Genomic DNA, 6,461 nt, shown 5'->3' on the forward strand with positions numbered 1-6,461 from the left:
GTTTTCAATAAAAGAAATAAATTAGATAATTTCTGAGCTCAAATCTGCCGTATTTCATAAAATATTAATGTTATTATGTAATTCTGGTGAGTTTGAAGTGAAAATTTGTTTTAGTTATTTAGAGATATATTGTTAAAAAAGGTGACTCGGTTTCTAGATTTTGAATAACTCGCTTTTTTGGCAGTCTTGATATGGCCTCTTTCCATAAGTTTATTACTGTTTGTTCTTGTTGCAAGCTGTGCACCATCTTTTGTTAGTGTTAACACTTTTAGCATTGTAAACACAAGTAATAAGTAATCAAATACATTGTTTGCAAGAATCTCAAAGCACAATGCCAAATGGCTTTAAAATACAACGGAGACAGTAACCCGGAAATTTAGGCGGTACCGAGCTTGCAGCGTTCCCTAGTGTAGTAAACACCATCCATAGAACATAAATTAATTAATATATATTTATTCGGGTGAGACAAGTATTTACGTACCAGCACGCAGTGGCATGAACTCTGCACGTCTGGTTTATAAGTCATACGCATATGTGCGCTTGTCCAAATGTCACGTGTGGTTGACAGCATTGACGTTACAAACGCAAATATCATACGCAGTTTCAGCTATCTTTGATAACTGTGAACAGTGTTGAATATTTGCAGTGTTATATTAAAACTTTTATAGTTATGGATAATTAGTTATTGTTTCGATAAAACCTTTCATTTAGTTTAGATATCAATTTTAATTATCAATACATGTAAAAAAGAAGGTATAGCATTAATAGTTTGGATTAGTACAGCCCACGACAAAACTATAGCACGCTTTGTATTTTTTTACGAAACTTATTATTTAATAAATATTAAAGTATTTAAATTTTAATATTAGTATATTTTTTTATAAAACTATTGTTACACAATGTACTATTACTTTAATAAATGTTTAAAATCATAAAATAAATGTACAAACACAGTATCTAATACAGATTTATTTTAATTAACAAAAAATTACTTTTATGGGGGTCGATGAAGATTTCAAAAAATTATATAGGGGTCGACGATCAAAAAAGTTTGGCGACCCATGTTCTACTACCATCCGAATCTTCCCTATGCTTATTTAAAATAATAAACAACGACGCAAGATACTAACAGCAATCATAAAATCTAGTGTTATATAGCATCAAAATCAATGCAAAATAATACTATGGCGAAGTGAAGACATAATAGTTTGTATAGAATCTAATGTTATATAATACAGAGGAAACAGCGACCCTTTGTATTTTTTTATTGTTTGAAAGTTATGCAAAATAACATTAGATATTTCTGGTTTTTAATGTTATCTAATATGATGTGTTACTTGAGCATTTTTGGTACTCCTTAAGTGTGGTTTTTAGGAGCTGATGAAATTTTAAAAAATTTCTCTTAACAAATTTCAATGCAAACTGTCATTTCATTGCAACTAGATAGAACGTTCTACAAAAAATAAGTAAATGTGTGCAGCTATCAATATAATACCCCAATTATAATCCTTATACAAATAGCCCAAAGCGATTTGGTTTACCCCCCTTTTGTGTTAAAAAATTCAGTGCTGCAAACTACTACGCTTTTTGCAAAATATATTATTGAGTGGTAACCAATAAAAAAAAAACTAAATCTTACACAGTTTTTCGCAATTTTTCCAACATTTTAAAAGCTTCAATACGAGTGAGACGAAACAAAGTGGCTTTTAATGTAAGATTTCTAATCAATTACAAGTAGTGGTTTTAAAAATAACTGAATCAAAAAGTCATAAACTTCGGCATCACATTAAGGCATAAACTTAGTTACCACTAAAGAAAATTTTTCCAAAATAAAGCAGAAAGTTTGCAGGCCTGAAAATATAGTAAAGTTTGAAAAATAAAATATAGCCAATAGCTTCATACACACATAAAAGTTCCACATTAAAAATAAGATGTGTTGTAATATTTTAAGAATCACAAAAATGTCAATAATTTGGCACAGAATATTTTTCTTAACCTCTTTGAAGCGGGGGATGGGGACTACGGTGACGATCAAGGTAAAAAAGGTCAAACTGATAGCCAAACTATTTATTTAGCAGTTTATTTGTATAATTGTTTTAAAAAAATTATAACATTTTTGATTAACCTGATTAGATAAGTTAAAACTAAAGTGAAAAAATATGAGTCTGGCAAATTAATCGTGCTCATATTCTAGTTATCGAATCTATTTAAGACTGTCTCATAGAAGTTAACACATTGCAAGAGGGTCTCGTAAAAGTACGTTATTTTTTAAATTCCTGCAATCCATATAAATGTTTAAAAACTGGTAGCAAATCTACTTCGTTAACGCTCCATTTCTAAAACAAATTCTTGGTTCGTGATTTCCACAAACCAAAAAGGGTTTAGTATATGTGTAATTTTTTTTTTTTTTTTAATTGAAGTTGTAGCCATAGTGACAAGTTTGCTCTAACTTTTATGATATCTTGCCTGCCGCCTTTTTAATTTTTAACGGCTGTAATACAATTATTGGAAATGTTGACCGCGTGACAATGTGTTAAGAAGCCCTATGAAATAAAGAACAATAAAAAACTAAAATTGTAAAACGTCAACAGATTTGGGAGTAATTATCAACAGAAATGAAGTTAATTTTGATCGAACAATGCAAGCTGAAGTTGAAAGAGACATTATTTGCAATGATAAATCGATTGTTTTTGCATGAATAACGGGAATACCCATCTATCCAATTCAATTGATTTTATTAACTAAGCTCAGATAATACGAAACATACAATGCTTATTATTATCACAAATAGGTATTATTTCCAGCAATACATCTAAATATATAATATCACAGAAAAACTAAAAATAGAAATTTCATAAGGAGCAGTTTCATAATTATTATTCGAAGTTTAAAAAGCTTATTTAAAAATTAAAATTCAATTCATCTTAACTTTTGCTTTAATTATCCGATTTCTATTTTTTATACACCTATTTGTATTAATAAAACTAAAGTATTCAAAGATATCATTTTCCATGTTGTTGCCGCAGTTTATCATGCATTTTGGTAATGAAATGACACATTTTCTTTGAAGAAGAAACCATTTTTTTCTATATGGTTTCAGATTCTTAGATCTCAAACAGTGAGGAGTAGCCACATTCTAGAATATATGTTCTCTTAAAGTTCTTTTAGTTATAATAACACAAGTCAGTCAACGGTCGACCCGTTCAGCAGGATTTATGTTTGAAATCCCTTAAATCTAAGTCAGATAAAATCTAAAGCGATTAACTAACAGTATAATTTGTTCTTAAGTTGGACTATATTTATTGAGCACTTCAGAGCCCCTGTTACAAAATATTGGCAGTCGAAATGAGCTAAGGTGGCGTATGGAAGAACTCTTAACCACGGAGTTAACGGGACTTATCCCGGTGCTCCCTACAATTTGGTTACTTTCTGTTGAAATAAATTAAAAAAAGACTAAGTAATTGATATTAATTTTGCTTTGAATCTTCTTTTTTGGGGAAAAAAATATAAACGAATGATTCATAATAAAATTTCATTTTATCCTTCACTCTTTTCACATTGTTTACTCTTCTTCAAGGAAAATAAACTCTTTTTTTCATTTGACCACAATGTGGGAGCAAAAAGGTTGTAGGTCCATAGCATAACTGCCTGTAAATTCCTAGAAATTAACAACCACACCACACCTGCTTGATTAATTTTGTTTCTATCGAAAACAAAATGTTCCGGTAGAACCTTCTGTGTTAGGTATGAAAAAAAAAATTTATTCCATACCCAGAACCTTTCTGATGCGTTGTTGTTGTTGTTAATTTACGTCGCACTAGAGCTGCACAATGGGCTATTGGCGACGGTCTGGGAAACATCCCTGAGGATGATCCGAAGACATGCCATCACAATTTTGATCCTCTGCGGAGGGGATGGCTCCCCCGCTTCGGTAGCCCGACGACCCCTTTCTGATGCAAGGCCAGTTCCCTGACCTCTTACACCCTAAGGGGGGCCTCCCTGGCCGAGCGGTATCGCCGGTCCAAACGCTCTGTTAAGCGTGGAGGTAGCGGGTTCGAATCCCGCCGTAACCCTGGATGTATTCTTTGTGATGTCTTTCTCTGAATTGTTCTATCTGTATTTTCTACTTGACAATGACTTATAAGCCTATATATTGAGCACACAAGTCAGCAAATGTATGTAATTTCAATAAAATTACACCCTAAGGTCAGCTTTTTCTGTTATTCAAGAATGACTCAAGTGTGTATCCATATAATCTATAACTATTTCAGTAGTTATTTATGAAATCAATTAGTTAATTATAGAATGAAGCCGTTTTTATACTTTGAAATAATTTGATGATTTTTATTAATTTATATTTTATTGTGAGAGTATTAAAATGTCATGAAGTGAAATTAAAAATAAATCTCTTATTATTAAAAATTATAAGAATTTATAATTTTTTAAACTCAGAATAACCCATTACATATAATTTTTTCGGGCTAAAATTTCTTCATTAAGTCACAATTCATGAATTCATCAATTGATTTATTTACACTGATATATTTCTAATGTGTTATTTAAGTATTTTGTTTGTGGGACACAATCAAAATGGCTGTGACTTTTAGTTTTAATACTACAATCATAACTAAGTTTATATAAATGTAATTTTTCACAAGAAATATGATGAGAAATATCTCCATTGTTTTTCGCAAAAATAAAAAATTTTCAAAAACTTCTAAAAACGGAACACATGGCAAAAAAATCCTGGATTGAGCCCTAGCTGGGTTATAAAAGTTCTTTGTAAACCACAAATTGACTTTTTTAATAAATTTCTGTACCATCATTCCTAGCTGAATGCATATAAAAATAGTGTATGACAAATTTTCAAATATTTTTTAACACTAGAAAGGTTACCTTGTTCACCAAACTTTAAACTGTAGATTTTTTTTTTTGTTCATCTTACATACATGAGCCGTAATTCCAAGGAACAGGAAGAAAAAAAAATTTTAGTACCCAAAGCAAGTTGCAGTCCATAACAGAAAAGTTTGGATCATGTTTGTAGTTCTTAAAACAAAGCATGGTTATGTGCTACGGGTCATAAAGTGTGCATTTTCATATGAATATGTTTTCTGAATGATTAAAATCAGAGATGCCAACTTGCTCCGGACAGCAAATATATATTTTAAAGTGGTAGTTTATCAATTGTGATTCTTAGTTTAGTAAATTCAATTCAGTTGAGTTCTATCCACTACTATTTCTAAATAATTCGTAGGCTTATGTGATTCACCACTTTTTAGTACTTATGTCATGCTATACCTTTTAAGAAGCAAGCAAAAATATTCAAATCGTTGCAAAATTTACTTTTTAGTTATATGTACCGTTTTTTTTTTAAAAATTATTTTGGCTTGTCCAGAGTAGTTGACATCTCTGTTAAAATAATTGATGTATTTATCGAAATTATTTCTTGTCGTTCTGTATTCAGTAGACTAAAGAATATAAATCGTGAACCCTGGATATTTAATGTACCCATGATTTTAAAATTGGGGTAAATACCCAAAACTAGTAAGTACCTGAATATTTCTAAATTAGATTCAAAATTCAACCGTAATGTTTCACTGTGAAAACTCGTCAGTTTTGCATTGATAATTCGTCATTTAGTGAGAAAAACTTATTAAATTGAACAAGTTAACTAATGGCCGGGATCGACTGGTTGGCAAGGGGCTGGGCTCACAATTGTGAGAACGTGCGTTGGAATTCAACTGGCCGAAAACTCCTCGTGTAGTGACTGGTTCACGTTAAATCTGTCGGCTCACAAAGTCCCCCATGTTCCCATAAACAAAATACCTCTGGGGGTACTGAATTGGAGATAAATCGTTCTCTAGATCAATTCAAAATTACGATCATTGGAATGGGTTCGCTCTATAAACGGCTTTGACGCATGGGTGGGACAGGAGTCGAATTCTCGGCCATAGATGGCGCCATTGGAAAACAAGGACAATCACACCCTCTGTGCCTTAATGGCAGACAACAACAATAAATTAATATTTAAATTTTTTTTTTCCTATCTTATATGAGAAAGAATAAATTTTCCTTAGTTTTATATCTCTTGCCTGCAATGTTATATTTGCCATTACGTTTTGTAATTTAAAAATGTTTCAGAAAAATATTTTTGAAATGCAAACAGTTATTCATTTTTAAGTAAATTCAGTTTAGAAAGTTAACCAGGTAAATAAAGGCAGCCTGTGCAACTAATACTGATTCGATTGTCATCACCAGGATACACCACAGGCTGTAGTGAATATGCTTTACAATTACATTAGTTTTGTTTTCAGGTTCTTTGGTTTTACAAATTTTATCATTTTTATTATATCGCATTCACATCTCTTAATTTAGCTTTATATTGACACTTATCTTGATTCATTTGAAAAAACCATTGAAACAACGCAAGGAACTAATGTTAAAAATAGAATTTTTTTTTT

Source organism: Parasteatoda tepidariorum, chromosome 1, assembly GCF_043381705.1.
Source record: "Parasteatoda tepidariorum isolate YZ-2023 chromosome 1, CAS_Ptep_4.0, whole genome shotgun sequence".
Classification (NCBI taxonomy): domain Eukaryota; kingdom Metazoa; phylum Arthropoda; class Arachnida; order Araneae; family Theridiidae; genus Parasteatoda; species Parasteatoda tepidariorum.